Source organism: Sciurus carolinensis, chromosome 6 (assembly GCF_902686445.1).
Source record: "Sciurus carolinensis chromosome 6, mSciCar1.2, whole genome shotgun sequence".
Classification (NCBI taxonomy): Eukaryota; Metazoa; Chordata; class Mammalia; order Rodentia; family Sciuridae; genus Sciurus; species Sciurus carolinensis.
The window spans coordinates 62,805,971-62,821,818 of NC_062218.1; the positions used below are offsets into that span (position 1 = coordinate 62,805,971).

Here is a 15,848-nt window from a genome sequence, read left to right on the forward strand (position 1 = left end):
CCAGCCACTTTCCTCCCAGAAACATTAGAGGGAAATCCTGAATGTGACTGCCAACAGGTCCTAGCTATGAATTGCTCAGCTGAGAAGACCTTCAAAGACTTCCCCTGTCTAATCCAGACCTCACCGTGTTCACAGAAGGGAGTTCCTTCATGGAACAAGGAGAACACAAGGATGGGTATGCTGTGGTAACTCTACATCATACCTTAGAGGCAAAATCTTTGCCACTAGGCACAAGTGCACAGCTTGCAGAATTGATAGCCCTAACAAGAGCACTCGAGCTAGGGAAACAACAGAGTTAATATTTATACTGATTCTAAATATGCCTACCTAATCCTGCATGCACTTGCAGCAATTTGGAAAGAGAATTTCAAACAACTGGGGGGAACATCTATAAAAAACTATGAACAGATCTTAAAATTGTTAGAAGCTGTTCATTTACTCAAAGAGGTAGCAGTAATTCACTGCCCACTGAAGTCAGAATTGGGGACAGGCAGTTAGTGTAGAAATAGGGGATCAGGTCAAATGGAGGAAATGGAGGCCTTGAAAACCACCTGCCTCTGGAAGTTGGAAACTGCCCCTGGGAGAATGGAATGTCAAGGATCTCTAGAACCCATTGATTACCAAATTTACCTGCCCTTATCAAGGACTGCAGCAAGGAGATGCTAATTAATGCCCCCTGGGCCCTTGCCTGGCTGAATCATTTAGCCCTGCCCCCAGCAAAATAATAGCTGTCTGCTTGTCCCTTGAAGCTGACAGAATCTCTATACAGCAAGCCCTTTACAAGGCAGTCACGTTCATCCAGTTTGTGCAGATGGAGGTTTCCAATTGTGCGAAAATCTTTTTCAAACTTGTAAGCACCACCTCCTGTAGCACACCGCACTGCTTGTAATGTTGAGAAGCTTTCGTCTCTTCCCATTTGGCTAAAAGTAGGCAGGTCGTGGGTTGGAAATCTGATAAAGTGCAAGTTCCCTCTTTGGCCAAAAAGTGTTAAATCCTTCAGTTCAAGGTGTACATCCGGAATGTCAGTGGACCCATATGCTACGTTAGAAGGCAAATATTTCCGAATACCTTTTAAGTTCTCAACTTCTTCTTGCTCTTCCTCTACTGTGATATCAATAGGTTCGAAATATACGAGCACTTTACTAGAGTTCCCCCAATGTCCATGTCAAATCGTGGGAAATAGTGTGTCTAACCATCCTTGGTCTTCCCGACACTGGCCTGAGTGCCCAGGGGTAGGTAGCCTTGGGTTGGCAGCACCGGGAGGACCAGGGCCCCCAGCCTGCTGGTTCCTCCTCTCAGGTCGGGTGGGGCAGTAGCGCCTGGGACATCAGCTGGCCCAGGAGGTGGCTCCCCCCCACAAACCCCGCCCCCAAGGGGTGACTGGGACTAAACGCGCTGGGGAAGGCTGCCGCTGGCCTCGCTGCCCTGCCCAACCCCGACCCCACAGCAGCTGGGAACAAAGGCCCTGGTCCAAAATGATTCTTAATGTGTAAGTCAGTTATTATCTAAACTCAGAAAGTGATAAAAAGGTGATATTTTCACCTATATAAATATCATCCAGGCATGGTGGCACATGCCTTTAATCCCAGTGACTCAAGAGGCCAATGCAGGAGGATTGCAAGTTCAAGCCAGCCTCAGCAACTTAGGCCAGAAGCAATTTAGCAAGACTGTCTCAAAATAAAAAAAAATAATAAAAAGGACTGGGAATGTGGCTCAGTAGTAAAAGGCCCCTGGGTTCAATCTCTGGTACCAAAAGAAAAAGAAAAAGAAAAAAAATCCAGCCGTACTTTCCTTTCCCGATCCCAGATATTGTGATAATGAAGCCAGAATTAAGGACAGGTAGTTAGTGTAGAAACATGGGATCGGGTCAAATCGAGGAAATGAAACCATGAAGCCATCTGCCTCTGGAAGTTGGAGATTGTTCCTGGGAGAATGGAATGTCAAGGATCTCCAGAGCTCATTGATTACCAAATTTACCTGCCTTTATCAAGGAGTGCAAGCATGGAGCTGCTAATTAATGCCCCCTGGGCCCTTGTCTGGCTGAATCACCCTGGCCCTCCCCCTGCCCATGGCTTCTCACTTTATGCAAAACCAGGCCTAGTCACTGTAGGCAGGAAGGGGAGAGATAAGTGGGGAGAGAACTGGAGAACAAGAGACTTTAACCTATAAAAGATGTAGGGTGCGCTCACTTCTTGGGACTTTTGAACATCAGCCATGGCCTCCTTTTTCCTCCTAGGAGAAGTCTGTATTATTACCTTTAAGTAAAACCTGCTTAATATGCTTCTCTTGGTATGCTTCTCTAATGTCTCTTCAACATTAAAGGAAGCAGAACTCGTCTCCGGTAATGGCCGTATCAATAACCATAAACTTCCTGCAAAATTCAAACCTCTCCCCGGAGGGCAGTATTGTCCCAATCAAAAACTCTGACCCAGAACCCCTGCGCAGAAATAACTGGTTGCCTTCACCTTCTTTACCACCCTAGGCTTGCAGGAAAATAAGAAAAAGGCCTGGAGACGTTCTCTTGCCTCTTTCCAGCCAGTTTTGTCTCACAGTGTTCTTGCACACGAGGAGAAAGGCTGAGTTCAACTTCAGGATTCTAATTAATTATATACTATAATAAAAACCACAGTGGGTCAATATGTAAGATGAAGATTTATCGCCTGGCTTTCGTTGTTTAAATAATCAAGTCAACACCAATGAGTTGACTATGGTTTCTAACCTGCTTGGAAACTTTTTATTTTTTTCCATCAATTGTAGCCCAAGTGAAAATTGGCTGTGAGAACACTGTGGTGCGCATGGTCTCCAGTGGAAACAAGTAAATCGTGTGATATTTGAATATCGTCAGCTGGAACCATTCAAACTGGAAACCGAAAATGAAATAAACAAAACAAAGGCATTCTGTCCATATTACAACTACCAAAACAATTTTTTTAAAATGATGGTACCATGGTGCTTGCCCATAATTCCAACGGCCCTGGAGACTGAGGCAGGAGGACTGCAAGTTCAAAGTCAGCCTTAGCAACTTAGCAAGGCCCTAAGCAACTTACCAAGACCCTGTCTCTCAATAAGATGTTAAAAAAAAAAAAAAAAAAAAAAAAAGAAATGGCTGGGGTTGTGGCTCAGTGATTGAACTCTCCTGGGTTCAATCCCTAGTACTGGAGAAGAGGGGGAATAAAAAAAAACAAAAGATGTTTTCTAAGAAACAAAGGAGGCATCACTCAGGAAAACAAGTAAAGCACAATGTTAAGTTACCAACCTTCTGAATATATAAATAAATTCTAAATTATTATTTATAGTATATAAATAAATTGTTTATATATATGTGTATATATATATATATATATATATATATATATACATTATTTATTTAATTTATTTATTTACTTTTTTGGTGGTGTTGGGGATTGAACCCAGGGCCTTCTGCTTGAAAGGCAAGCACTCTACAAACTGAGCTATGTCCCCAGCCCCTGAATATGTTTATTCACATTTAAATTTATGGATGGAAAGTTTTTTACATGCCACAAATACTTGTGTTAAAAACAAGTATTATGGGCTGGGGCTGTAGCTCAGTGGTAGAGCACTTGCCTCCTTCATGTGAGGTACTGGGTTTGATCCTCAGCACCACTGAACAAGGAATAAAGGTATTGTGTTCATCTACAACTAAAAGCATTTTTTAAAAAGGAAAGAAACTAAAGGAACTAGAACCGTTTAAGTGATGAGAATTTATTTTTTAAAAATTTTTAGTTGTAGATGAACACAATATTTTTATTTAATCTATTTATTTTTATGTGGTGCTGAGGATCAAACTTAGTGCCTTATCCGTACTATACAAGTGATACTGCTCTTTACCGGTGACGAGTCCTGCTTCCTCAAGGTGTTGAAGTATAACGCCAGAGAAATACGCCGAGGCAAGTGTAGAGTAGAAAGTAAACTTTATTAAAGAAAAGTAAAAGCAGACTTCTGGGGGGGGGGAAGAAAGTAAAAGGCGGACGGGTTGAGCAAATCTTGTCCTTTTTATATGCTTTATTCTCCCATTCTTTCCCTCTTATCTTTTTCCCTTCCTGCCTACATGATTAGGCCCAGTTTTGCATAAAGTGAGAAGCAATGGGCAGGAGGAGGGCCAAGGTGATTCAGGCAGGTAAGGACCCAGGGGGCATTAATTAGCATCTCCTTGTCTGTAGTCCCTGACAAGGGCAGGTAAATTTGGTTATCTATGGGCTCTGTAGGTCCTTGACATTCCATTCTCCCAGGGCGGTCTCCAACTTCCAGAGGCAGATGGCTTTCATGGCCTCCATTTCCTCGATTTGACCCAATCCCCTATTTCTACACTAACTACCAGTCCTCAATTCTGGCTCCAGCTATAGAGTCCTAACTCAAATACTGGGGATATGGCACCATCTAGTGGCCTATCTTCTAAACAGCTGGAATCTGTGGTTCAAGGCTGGCTGGCTACCTTGTCTATGGATGGGCCCTTGCAGCCAAGGCTCTTCTGGTGTGGGAGGCAGACACTGACTATGGTACAGTAACTAACAGTCCAGGTAGTCCCACTCTGTACTGATGCTGTTAGAGTACAAACAACAGTATTGGCTACTAATGAGAGGATGATCAGCTGCCAGGGCATGTTATGGGAAAATCCACCTGTCCGTATTGAAGTTTTCAGAACGGACTCTCAACTCAGCAACTCTGCTGCCCGTTGGGACTGGACAGCCTGATCACAACTGCATTGAGGTCATGGGTGAAGTGTTATCCAGGTAGACCAGACCTCAGAGAGCAGCCCCTCTAAAACCCTTATGTGGAGTACTGCACAGATGGAAGCAGCTTTACAGAAGGTTGAATAAGTCTTGCTGGATGTGCAGTGGTCACTCTGAACTCCACTGTTGAGGCACAGCCTCTGCTTCATGGAACTTCAACCCAAAAGGCAGAACCATTCCCTCTGTCCCAAGCACTCCAATTGACAGCAGAAATCTGTGGCAATATTTATACTGACTCAAATTATGCCTTCTCCGCTTTTCATGTTTATGGGGCCTTATATAAGGAAAAGGGGTTAATTCATTCAGGAGGAAAAGGCATAAAGTATGGCCAGAAATTTCTTAATCTTTTAGATGCAGTAGGGCCCCCCCCCCCGCAAAAAAATTGTGGTTTTGCATTGCTGTGGCCACCAAAGGGCAGACCAAGAAGCAAGATTTCCAGCTTATGAAAAGTTTATGAAAAGCCAACAGAACACTCAGCTCCTAGTCTTACACACTGTTCAGATCTCCCTAATCCTCTAACAGTGATACCGTTTACCGGTGACAAGTTCTGCTCCTTCTAATGTTGAAGATTGAACACTAGAGAAGCACGCCAAGGCAAGCATATTAAGCAGGTTTATTTAAAGGTAATAATACAGACTTCTCCCGGCAGGGAGAAGGGGGCCATGGCTGATGTTCTAAAAGTCCCAAGAAGTGAGCGCACCCTACATCTTTTATAGGTTAAAGTCTCTTTTGTTCTCCAGTTTTCTCCCCCCTTATCTTTCCTTCCTTCCTGCCTATGTGACTAGGCCTGGTTTTGCATTAAGTGAGAAGCCATGGGCAGGGGGAGGGCCAGGGTGACTCAGGCAGGCAAGGGCCCAGGGGGCATTAATTAGCAGCTCCATGCTTGCAGTCCTTGATAAAGGCAGGTAAATTTGGTCATCAATGGGCTCCGGAGCTCCTTGACATTCCATTCTTCCAGGGGCAGTCTCCAACTTCCAAAGGCAGATGGCTTCATGGTTTCGTTTCCTCGAATTGACCCGATTTATTTCCTATTTCTACACTAACTACCTGTCCTTAATTCTGGCTTCAACAGGATTGGAACCAAAATAATCCCAGTAGGAAAATAATTGGTTTAAGACTGAAAAGGGAAGTTATCTTCCAGGTGGATGGTGGAGATTCTGATGTCTGAATAGCCATCCCTGAGACTAGCTCTTGCCTTCCTAGAAAAGTTTCAAAGGGAAACACACATTGGTCAAACAGCACTTGAAACTATTCCAAGTCAGCATTACTATGTCCCACACCCCTGATAAGCATCTCCTGGGTGATTTGTGAACAATGGGAAACCTGTGTCCACAACAACTAGGGGCCAAGGGACCCACCAGGAATCCAAGCTATAGAAGGAGCACCTTTTGAGAACCTAGAAGTAGACTTGACTGAACTACCATGTCCGCGAGGATATAAATAGCTTTTGGTTTTTGTGTGCTCTTATCCTGGCTGGGTGGAAGCCGTTCCAACCCACACTGAAAAGGCTCAAGAGGTAGCCAGGATGCTCCTCCAGGAAATTGTTCTCAGATCTGGCATCCCATTAACCATTGGCTCAGATGACAGGCCAGATTTTTGTGGCAGAGGTGATACAATTATTGGCCAAAGTTTAAATATTAGATGGAAATTACATACTGCCTATAAGCCACAAAGTTCTGGCAAAGTAGAAAGAACAAATAGAACTTTAAAGGCTCAATGGGGTAAACTGTGTCAGGAAACTCACCTGCATTGGGATGAAATCCTCCCTGTTGCACTGTTGAGAATTAGATCCTCTCCCATTAAGAGAACTGGATAGGGTCCTCTTAGAGATGGGAGAGCACTATGAGATAATGTATGGAGGACCTTCCCCACTTATCAGGTGATTGCAGGAAATAGGAGAATTAACATTAAGAAGACGGCTTCAAGCTTTAGCAAAAACCTTACAGACTCTCAACCAACGGGTCAGGGAAGGTTGCTGGTAATTTTGACCACAGATGCACACTCCTTAAGGCCTGGAGATTCAGTCTAGGTCAAAGAATGGAATATTCAACCCTGAAAACCTCTTTGGAAGTATCCTTTTGAAACCAGAATTGGGGACAGGCAGTTAGGGTAGAAATAGGGAATTAGGTCAGATCTAGGAAATGGAGGTCATGAAAGCCATCTGCCTCTGGAAGTTGGAGACCGCCCTGGGACAATGGAATGTCAAGGACCTGCAGAACCCATTGATAACCAAATTTACCTGCCCTTGTCAGAGACTACAGGCAGGAAGATGCTGATTAATGCCCCCTGGGCCCTTACCTGCCTGAATCACTTTGGCCCTCCCCCTGCCCCATCCGCTTTTCACTTTTTACATCTCACCTGCAAAACCAGGCCTAATCCCGTAGGCAGGAAGGAAAGAGATAAGGGGAAGAGAATGGGAGAATAAAACCCATAAAAAGGACAAGATTTGCTCCTCCCATGGATTCCGCCTTTGGGTCCCCTTCTTCCACCGGGAGAAGTCTGCTTTTACTTTCCTTTAATAAAGCTGCATTTCCACTCTACATTTGCCTCGGCGTGCTTCTCTGGCATTATACTTCAACACCTGAGGAAGCAGGACTCGTCACCAGTAAAGAGCAGTATCACTTTCATGGTTATTTTATCCACCCCAACTGCAGTAAAAGTTGCAGATAGGCCCCGGGACTCATTACACCAGGCTCAAGTCTTCAGCTATGGACTGAAAGTACAATCCAGACCCCACTGTACCCCTTAAGCTGACCATCTGGAGGAAGGACACACAGGACAAGCTTGAGGATCAGAAGGACATCAGCCTGCTCTAGTCACTCCGGAAGCTGACTAGCCTGTGCACAGCCAAAGCTTGGGGAAACAACAGTCCTGCTTCAGCCACTCAGGGCCTAGCTGATCATTGCACCGTGGAAGATAAACTAACAGGACAAATTGAAGCCAGAATTAAGGACAGGTAGTTAGTGTAGAAATAGGAAATCGGGTCAATTCGAGGAAATGAAGCCATGAAGCCATCTGCCTCTGGAAGTTGGAGACTGCCCCTGGAAGAATGGAATGTCAAGGATCTCCGGAGCCCATTGATGACCAAATTTACCTGCCTTTATCAAGGACTGCAAGCAAGGAGCTGCTAATTAATGCCCCTGGGCCCTTACCTGCCTGAATCACCTTGGCCCTCCCCCTGCCCATGGCTTCTCACTTAATGCAAAACCAGGCCTAGTCACATAGGCAGGAAGGAGAGAGAGATAAGGGGGGAGAAAACTGGAGAACAAAAGAGACTTTAACCTATAAAAGATGTCGGGTGCGCTCACTTCTTGGGATTTTAGAACATCAGCCATGGCCCCCTTCTCCCTGCCGGGAGAAGTCTGTATTATTACCTTTAAATAAAACCTGCTTAATATGCTTGCTTGGCGTGTGCTTCTCTAGTGTTCAATCTTCAACATTAGAAGGAGCAGAACTCGTCACCGGTAATTGGCGGTATCAAAATGAACTGTTTCGTCCTCTAAGACAGTTCTTATACTCTAATGCATTGCCACCTCTTACTTCTGGACATATATGTAGTCCTTTCCTTGGTCTTTATTACAAGACTGATCGAGGTAATTCCTGCTGACTGCACTCTTAATAACAAAATTTTATTTGTACTTTTTTACTTTGCTTACATAGGTTTTCTAGGATTTGGTTGGTGATATTAATTTGACTTTATTGACTTACACAGTTTAACCTATGCTAGCGAAAATGTTAATCTATCGTTTAGTATGGTTTCCTTTGATAATCTTAGAGGGCTCTTCCCCACTACGGCCACATCTTTTTACCATAATGATCCATGTGTTCAACTAATTCATTATAACCAAAATATATATTTAGGACCTGTCCCACCAGAGAGATGCTGTAGTTCAGTGGCCACTTGTCTCTGGGAAGGAAAAAGAGTCCATATAACTAGGGTCAAATCCCAGTATGCAGGAGACATAACTTACCCAGGAATTTTCCCTCCCACTAAGGGAACTTGGTATTGCTGGCCCCTGGATCCTCAGCTTCTAACATGGAATAAGAATTCTGATTCAAAAATCAATCACCCTGAGCTCTACCACAAGCCCTGGTCCAGCTGCTAAACTATATGCAAGTTTAAGCCCAAATTTTATTTATTTATTTATTTATTTTTGGGGTGCTGGGGATTGAACCCAGGGCCTTGTGCTTACAAGGCAAGCACGCTACCAACTGAGCTATCTCCCCAGCCCCTTAAGCCCAAATCTTAACCTTCCCTTTTTGGGAAAGAATTCCTTTCTGGACCTAACAGAAAGAATAGTCAAAATTCTTGGGGTTAAAAATTGTTGGGTCTGTTGAGGACCCTTCATGAGTGAAGAATGTCCCCAGACAGGAATAAGTTTAGATGCTTATTCCCTATTAGCGTGGAATAAGACCTGCACTAAACAAGAGGGTGAAAGACCCCAAGGCTGGATTCTCACTTGAGAAGTACCTGGAAAGGGGCTGGGGAGATAACTCTGTTGGTAGAGTGCTTGTCTTGCAAGCACAAGGCCCTGGGTTCGATCCTCAGCACTGCAAAAAAAAAAAAAAAAAAAAAAAAAGTACCTGGAAAGGAATGGACCCTACCACACCCATTGTGCCCATGAAACCCCATGTAACAGAATATTGTTCTGGAATGTCACCTGATGGCCAAAGAAAACTACTTGGTTAGAATTAACCAAGCAGCCTCAAATGTAAAACTTCCTGAAAGAAACGAGCTCTTTTTAACTGCACCAGTTCAGACACTCACTGGGTCAGTTCTTTTGGGGGTGTCCCTGAGATCCATAAATTATGGTATAATCCAGTCTGTTCTGAATGGAAAGCCCCAGATGGGTTGTTTTGGATCTGTGGGGAAAAGACACATATATACTCCCAAAAAATTGGAGGGGGGCCTGTACTATTATTAGACCAGAATTTTTTTCTACTGACAAATAGAACTGGAAAAGACTTAGGAATCAACTTGTATGAAGGCCAAGGGCCAAAAATAAAAGGAGGTTCATTGGTGATGAACTTGACCTTGAAGATCAACAAACTTGGGGTGAAAACAGCTGGTCACCCCAGAGGATAATTGCCACTTATGGTCCTGCTGCCTGGGCAGAGGACAGCAGCTGGGGCTATAGAACTCCTGCCTATATGCTAAACCAGATTATTCCCTTCCAAGTTGTACTGGAAATTATAATTAATTAAACTGCTACAGCTTTTGACCTCCTAGCCACACAACAAACCCAGATGCAGTCAGCTATCAAAACTGACTATCAGATTATCTGCTGGCTGAAGAGGGAAGAGTATGTGTAAAGTTCAACAGTTCAGATTATTGTCTCCAAATAGATGATAATGGACAGTCAAAGACATAGCTAGCAATATCAGAAAACCAGCACACGTAACCAGTTAAAACCTGGAAGGGTATTAAGGCTTAGGATCTAAGCTCACACTTTGGAGGATGGTTTTCTACTCCTGGTGGATTCAAAAGTTTAATTGGCATAGCAGGTATTATACAGTTAACTTGCTTATTGCTTCCATGTTTGGATCCCTTTGCATTAGAACTATTAGGTCTACTATAGAAGCAATTGTTGAAAGAAATACAAAAAGATGATGATACTCTTTGATTTAAAGGATTAAATAATGAGCATCAAATGGGGGAATGATGTAGCCACTCAAAAAGAACTTCACCATGATTAAGCTTTTCCAAAGACCCCCACTACAAATGTACCATATATTGTAGTTTTGTAGTCAACAAGATTTTTACAAAGACTGTCAGCAGGATTTTTGTAGAGAGTTTATTGTGGTTTGAAGCTTCCTTTTTGTTCTAAATGCCAAGTTTGCAGACAAATGTTGTAATGGATTCTGCCTCAAAAGAGCTTGCTGTGAAAAAGTTACTATTTCTGTTTTCCTTGGCAAAAATTTATGAATCTTCTGTCTAACCTAAAAACATGAGATAAAGAGTAACTGCTATGTAACCACCCACTGGATGTAGACCCCCACTGAGTATAAATCTAAAAGAATTTTCAGACCTGGGTTCCAGAGACTTTTCAGGCATTAGCCCTTTTGGACCACTGCAACTTAAATAAACCTGCTTCCTGAAAATTCCTTGGGTGTCCAGCCTCATCTGTCCAATATCAGCCTCTTCCCCTCTCTTGGAGAAAAACGATCATGTCCTTCTACAATGATATTCTGCCTTATCCTGGGCTCAGTGCAATGGAGTCAGTCCACCATGGACTGAACCTCTGAAACTGTGAGCCAAAATAAATTTTTATTCCTCTAAGTTGTTCTAAGTCATGTATTTTGGTCTCAGTGACAAAAACCTGACACAGGCCACAAGCTTTTCCTAGGGAAGGAGAAGGACACAGGAATGCATCAACTAAAAGTGCCTCCTTGAAGGGCCACCCAGTAAATAATTCAGCCTTGAGGGTCATCCAGTCTGTCACCACTACTCAGCTCTGCTCCTGTGCCAAGAAAGCAGCCATGATCACAAGTGATCATGACTGTGCTCCAGTAAAACCTTACTTAGAAAAACATGTGGCAGTTCAAATGTTACCCACAGGTAGTCATTTCCCAAATGAAATGAAGTTCAAGTACAGAGGAAAATGCCATGATTGTGTTGGGTGGATCTGTCAATAAAACAACTATAACAATGGCAGAGGTTTAAAAAATAACACTGACCAAAAAGCCTGAAAATAATGCCCCAGGCTAAGAGTGGTAGCTCATACCTGTAATTCCAGCAGTTTACGAAGTTAAGGCAGGATTGTGGGTTCAAAGCCAATCTCAGCAACTCAGTGAGAGCCTGTGTCTAAGTAAAATATTAAAAAGGATTGGGGATGTGGCTCAGTCCTTAAGTGTCCCTGCGTTCAATCCCCAAGGAAAAAAGAAAAAAGAAAAGAATGTCCCAGAAGAAAATTTCAATATATCTCATCTTCACCTACAGGTATTTATTTGCCAGGCACATTGAAAGAGGCCACGATTGCCAACTAGAGACGAGACCACAAATGTGAACATTAGGAACCTGCATCAGGAACACGTTTCATAAGGTCAACACCCACTTGAACTGAACAAGAGTTTAACACAGGTACAGATGAATTCTGTAACCAGCCTCAGGGCTATTAGCTAAAGGTCAGAAGCACTCAGTGACCAGACGGGAGTGCTGAAGAACATTAATACCTGATGGCACCTGTACAAATTACACAAAGAATAACAACAAAAAAGAAAATGAAAATTCACCATTCCTCATTCTCATGAAAATCATTAGAAAAATCATTGGATCAGTAATAACCTTGTATAAAAGATAAAAATTAAGTTCCTTTCACAATAGACATAAAAACTTCAAATCCTTGGGACTAAACTTAACATACAAAATAAGCGGAGCCAAAGTCAGTGAGGGGTACATGTGGTGACTGGAGTGAACACATATTCTGTATGAACCAAAAAGACCATTAATTTTGAAAACAAGATATCATAATAAATGTGATTTTGATCAATATCACAAACTTTGGGAGCAAGGTTAAGTTGTTGGGAAAGATTTTTGAAGAGGTGTGGGGAGGAGGCCAACCTTGTAAAGAGCAGCTGTGATCAATGGGGACCTGGTGTGAATGCTTTCTTTGGCTCCAGTCACTGCATGTGCCCATCACTGAAGTTGGCTCCACATACTTTTTATGTTAAGTTTGTTCATGTGGATTTGAAATTTTTTGTCCACTGTGAAAGGGATTTGTTTTTTATCTTTTATACCAGGTTATTGCTGATACAATGATTTTTCTAATGATTTTCATGAGAATAAGAAATGTTAAATTTTTATTTTTTTAAAGTTTTTTCAATTTTTTAAGTTTTTAATTTTTTTGATGCTTTGTGTAATTTGTACAGGTGCCATCAGATATTAATGTTCTTCAGCGCACCTGTCTGGTTGCTGAGTGCTTCTGACCTTTAGCTAGTAGCCATGAGGTTGGTTATAGAATTCATTTGGACATGTGTTAAACTCTTGTTTGGTTCAAATGGGTGTTGACCTTATGAAATGTGTTCCTGAGGCTGTGAGGTCAATATTTAGATGCAGGTTCCTAATGTTTACATTTGTGGCCTTGTCTCTATTTGGCAATTGTAGCATCTTTCAATGTGCCTGGAAAACAGGTGAGATACAGTGAAATTTGGGGGTGGGGGGGTTCTTTTTCTTTTTGGTCTGAGGGATTGAATGTAGGCCCTTAACTACTGATCCAAATACTCAACCCTTTCTTTATATTTTAATTAGAGATAGGGTCTCACTAAGTTGCTTAGGGCGTCACTAAGTTGCTGAGGCTGGTTTTGAACTCAATCCTCCTGTCTCAGCCTGAGGTAGCAGGATGGCCAGTTCAAGGCCAGCCTGGGCAACATAGCAAGACTCTGTCTCAAAAAAGAAATACAGCTGGGTGCGGTGGTCATGCTTATAATCTCAGCGACTCAGGAGACTGAGGCAGGAGGATTACAAGTTCAAAGTCAGCTCAGCAACTTAGCAAGGCCCTCAGCAATGTATCAAGACCCTGTCTCAGAATAAAAAAAATAAAAGGCCTAGGGATGTTGCTTAGTTGTAAGGCACCCATAGGTTAAATCCCCAGTGGAAGGAAGGAAGGAAGGAAGGAAGGAAGGAAGGAAGGAAGGAAGGAAGGGAGGGAGGGAGGAAAAAAGACAGTAATTGAACTCTTCTGTGGAAAACTTATTTTAGGATACTTCCTTTTGTGATGGGCTGACAGATCTGACTCCATGAGAATGTTATAGGCCAGACTCTAAGGGAAATGACTAAACAGACTTCATTTTGCTCTGAGACTCCACATTATGTAGGAGATAAGCTTCTCCCATGGGAACACCCTACTTCTGTGACCATCATCTGTTGCTTGGTGTGACATGTTTAATAATACACAATGGCAACCCCTATGTAATAAAGAATTGCTCTCTTTTGATCCCTATAGCTCCTAAACAATGTACCATGTGAACAGTGATTGTGTGGATGTTAGCAACCATTCTTTAGTTTGTACCTAGGAAAGGGTCATTTTGACCCACTTCCCCTTCTGTTGATGATCTCATGATGTTAATGTGTAATTTCGAATCATAGCAACAGACACTTATGATTAATGTGATTTTTGGTATAAGAACACCTATAACCCTGTGGTCAGGGCTGTTCTCCCAATAGCCATTTTTTGGGGACATTGTGTGAGACAGTCAGCCGGCAGGCTTAATAAAGACTCTCAAATTTGGACTTCTCAGTGGTGATTGGTCTGTTCTTAAGTTGTGCCCCATAACACTTTCAGAAAGAAGTGAAATTTCTATTTTAACAAAAACCAGGTCATCCAAGGCTAGGCATTCAGAGGAACCCACTGGCCTCCAAAATTCTCCAAGAGGTGCCTCCCAAAGGCCAGTGGTCTGGGCTCATTGCAGAGCAACAATCCTTGTTCCCTTGGAAGTGTCCATCTGGCCCCGGATGCCAACCTGAACCCAAAACCTGGTGTAAGCAGTAGAACTGCAGGGCACCCTTGGCAGTGGGGTCCTAGACTATCTACCATGAAGTGCTGTGTGGCCGCTTAGGACAGGCCAACATCACAATAGACTCCTTTCAGACTAAAGCATTAATCAGAGGCCTAGGGAAGGAATGTTCAAAAATCACATGTTAAATTCTGGGCGCCATGGCATAACTGTAATGCAGGTATTCAGAAGACTGAGGTAGGAGGATTGCAAGCTCAAGGCAAGCCAAGGCACTTAGACAGACACCATCACATAAGAACAAAAAGGAAACAACACACTAAGTATCATAATAAATGACACCCAAATGATTCCCAAAAATATGGGGAGGAGCAGAATCATGGCTTTACCACATCTAGTAATGCAAAACACTGAGGATGAATGAAGGCAGACTGGCATCACTGATCAAGTTAAAGAAATCACCTCTACACTAACGATTACTTACCCCTTTCCACCACTCCCCAAAACGAGTTGAGCTCCAAGGGGAGTCACTTTTCCATTTGTCAAAGCTAAACCTTCCTGAAGAAATCATTGCATTATGGTCCCCTGCAGGAGGTCTGGAAGAGCTCTGCCGACCCAAGTCTACAAACCAGGAGCACAAAGCTCTCTGGAAGTGCAAAACTCCAGAGATTGCTTAACTGGAATTCCTGCCCACGTCTAGTCCAGCTGCATGTGAGTTGGGGAAGAGGAAGAGGGTACATTCAGGATATCCCCAAACCAGATAGAAAAGATACTTACTAATCCACAAGCATCTCATCTCTTAGGCTACTTCTTTGGAGAATATAAAGGCGATACCGCCGTTTACCGGTGACGAGTTCTGCTCCCTCTAATGTTGAAGATTGAACAGTAGAGAAGCACGCCAAGGCAAGCATATTAAGTAGGTTTTATTTAAAGTTAATAATACAGACTTCTCCCGGCAGGAAGAAGGGGGCCATGGCTGATGTTCTAAAGTCCCATTCACTATAATTGCCTAAGATTTTACCTAAAACAAGGTATTTTCATTTTATTAAGTGAAGAGATGTAATAGGAGGCATTTCTATATTTATTACTTGTATAGAATCTTTCATAAGAATTCACTAATACTAATGATGTTAATATCACTTATAGACAGTATTTACAGAGTACATGCTATGTGACTGGCTTTCTTCTAAGTATTAACTACTTAATTCTTACAATAACTATATTACTGTGATGGACTGACAGATCTGACTCCATGAGAATGTTGTAGGCCAGAATCTAAAGGAAATGACTAAACAGACTCCATTTTGCTCTGAGATTCCACGTTATGTAGAAAATAAGCATCTCCCATGGGAACACCTTGCCTCTGTACCCATCATCAGTTACTTAGTGTGACATGTTTAACAATACAGAATGACAATTCCCATGTAAAGAAAAATTGCTCTCTTTTGATTCCTATAGCTCCTAAACAATGTACCATGTGAACAGTGATTGTGTGGATGTTAGCAACCATTCTTTAGTTTGTACCTAGGTAAGGGTCATTTTGACCCACTTCCTCCTCTGTTGATGATCTCATGATGTTAATGTGTAATTTCGAATCATAGCAACAGACACTTACGATTGATGTGATTTTTGGTATAAGCACCCCTA

At 42.6% G+C, this 15,848-nt stretch overlaps 1 pseudogene; it reads right to left on the reverse strand.

Annotated features, from left to right (window-relative positions):
* Positions 1–697: 697 nt before the first annotated feature.
* LOC124986325 (uncharacterized) overlaps positions 698–15,848 on the reverse strand; it is a 40,073-nt pseudogene continuing 24,922 nt past the window's right edge.